Raw genomic sequence first — 2,952 nt, 5'->3', positions numbered from 1 at the left:
TACGTCTAGATGCCTAAATGCATTGAGTTGCTGCCATGTGATTGGCTGATTAGCAATTTGTGTTACCAAGCAATTGAACTGGTGTACCTAATAAAGTGACCAGTGAGTGTATATACACAGTATCTCACAAAAGTGAGTACAACCCTCACATTTTTGTAAATATTTCATTCCATCTTTTCATGTGACAACACTGAAGAAATGACACTTGTCTACAATGTAAAGTAGTGAGTGTACAGCTTGTATAACAGTGTAAATTTGCTGTCCCCTCAAAATAACTCAACACACAGCCATTAATGTCTAAACCGCTGGCAACAAAAGTCAGTACACCCCTACGTGAAAATGTCCAAATTGGACCCAATTAGCCATCTTCCCTCCCCGGTGTCATGTGACTCGTTAGTGTTACAAGGTCTCAGGTGTGAATGGGGAGCAGGTGTGTTAAATTTGGTGTTATCGCTCTCACTCTCTCATACTGGTCACTGGAAGTTCAACATGGCACCTCATGGCAAAGAACTCTCTGAGGATCTGAAAAAAAGAATTGTTGCTCCACATAAAGATGGCCTAGGCTATAAGAAGATTGCCAAGACCCTGAAACTGAGCTGAAGCACGGTGGCCAAGACCATACAGCGGTATAACAGGACAGGTTCCACTCAGAACAGGCCTCGCCATGGTCCACCAAAGGAGTTGAGGTCACGTGCCCAGCGTCATATCCAGAGGTTGTCTTTGTGAAATAGACGTATGAGTGCTGCCAGCATTGCTGCAGAGGTTGAAGGGGTGGGGGGTCAGCCTGTCAGTGCTCAGACCATACGCCGCACACTGCATCAAATTGGTCTGCATGGCTATTGTCCTAGAAGGAAGCCTCTTCTAAAGATGATGCACAAGAAAGACCGAAAACAGTTTGCTGAAGACGAGCAGACCAAGGACATGGATTACTGGAACCATGTCCTGTGGTCTGATGAGACCAAGATAAACTTATTTGGTTCAGATGGTGACAAGCGTGTGTGGCGGCAACCAGGTGAGGAGGACAAAGACAAGTGTGTCTTGTCTATAGTCAAGCATGGTGGTGGGAGTGTCATGGTCTGGGGCTGCATGAGTGCTGCCGGCACTGGGGAGCTACAGATCATTGAGGGAACCATGAATGCCAACATGTACTGTGATATACTGAAGCAGAGCATGATCCCCCCCTTTCCGAGACTGGGCCGCAGGGCAGTATTCCAACATGATAACCCCAAACACACCTCCAAGATGAACACTGCCTTGCTAAAGAAGCTGAGGGTAAAGGTGATAGACTGGCCAAGCATGTCTCCAGACATAAACCCTATTGATCATCTGTGGGACATCCTCAAATGGAAGGTGGAGGAGTGCAAGGTCTCTAATATCCACCAGCTCTGTGATGTCGTCATGGAGGAGGGGAAGAGGACTCCAGTGACAACCTGTGAAGCTCTGGTGAACTCCATGCCAAACAGGGTTAGGGCAGTGCTGGAAAATAATGGTGGCCACACAAAATATTGACACTTTGGGCCCAATTTGGACATTTTCACTTAGGGGTGTACTGACTTTTGTTGCCAGCGGTTTAGACATTAATGGCTGTGTGTTGAGTTATTTTGAGGGGACAGCAAATTAATTTACACTGTTATACAAGCTGTACACTCACTACTTTACATTGTAGCAAAGTGTCATTTCTTCAGTGTTGTCACATGAAAAGAGAATATAAAATTTCCAAAAATGTGAGGGGTGTACTCACTTTTGTGAGATACTGTATATAAATATATACAGTATATATATAAGGAAAGTTCAAAGGGCTCGGTGCACGTCGGTCACACTCGGGGGAAATTAGACTAAATGAAATGGAAGACAGGCTGCGACAGCGAGGATATCCTAGAAGTATGGTCCACAAAGAACGTATCAATTTATATAACAATACTAAAATCCATGCTTCGGGTCGCAGAATGCCTTTCATTTCTCAATTTCAGCCATTTTCTAACAAAATAAATAACATCATTAAAAAAAACACACTGGTCTATTCTGAACAACAGTTACCCTTCGGTCTGTGGTGGAGATTTTGAAATCCATATTTATATCATGGAGCAAGGGAACCATTGCAATTAAATTACCATGTCCCTTTGAATATATATATATACAGGTACTCAGGTTTTCAGACACAGAGGCACCAGAGATAGCCTCTTGCTTGTGTGGGAAGCATGCTTAAATTTCAGCCAATCAGGATTCAATGCCACTTCTGAACCAATGAGGTGGTCCAGGGTTTTGATTGGCAGGGATGGGTAGAGAGGGAACAGAAAAACCAAAGCCTAGAGGTGCTAGCTCTCTTCGGCTCACGGTCTAGATGAAACATGGTAACATAAGGGCTGTCTAGGTAATGTATCTGTATTATCTATCGCTTCTCGGCCTTTTGGCTAAGATCAAGTGTAGTATCTGTTCTTATCAGTTTCCAGAGGAGGCGCTGTGCAACTTCCGAGTGTAGGGAGGGCGCATGCAAATCCAATGGTGTAATTGGACCCGGAAAGACGGTTCGGCAGTGCCGGTGTCTGGAGGCCCACCGAGACGTCAGCGGGGCCGAGCTCGAGCCGCCCGGAAGGGTTCTCCTGGTGAGGATGGGTGCTGCATCCGGGTCTGATCCAGAGGGTCGGGTCCGTGGCCTTCTAGCCTAGATTGGGGTAGCTCTAGCTACGGACAGTTTTTTTCGGGACAGAACACTGGCTCCTCTCTATGAGAGGGGGGGAGGAGCGGTTAGTAATTCCGAATGTAATTAGGAAGGAGTGATGGGAGCGACGGTGGGGCCTGATGGTAAAGGGCTCTCACCAAGCTCCCAGAACTTCGTGCCTTTCTGCCTGGAGTGGGGACTGCTGTGGTCTGGGCTGTTGGTCAGGGTTGGGGTTTGAAAGCCTATGGAGTGTGTGCCCCTGGAGTGGCAGTCCAGGGGTGCCAAAAAATCAC

At 46.6% G+C, this 2,952-nt stretch overlaps 1 pseudogene; it reads left to right on the top strand.

Annotated features, from left to right (window-relative positions):
* Window positions 1-2,391: 2,391 nt before the first annotated feature.
* On the top strand, window positions 2,392-2,501 carry LOC141113025 (U2 spliceosomal RNA; annotated as a pseudogene).
* The last annotated feature ends 451 nt before the right edge of the window (window positions 2,502-2,952 follow it).

The sequence above is a fragment of the Aquarana catesbeiana genome, linkage group LG11 (assembly GCF_042186555.1).
Source record: "Aquarana catesbeiana isolate 2022-GZ linkage group LG11, ASM4218655v1, whole genome shotgun sequence".
Lineage (NCBI taxonomy): Eukaryota > Metazoa > Chordata > Amphibia > Anura > Ranidae > Aquarana > Aquarana catesbeiana.
This window is presented reverse-complemented; position numbering and strand designations above follow the sequence as displayed.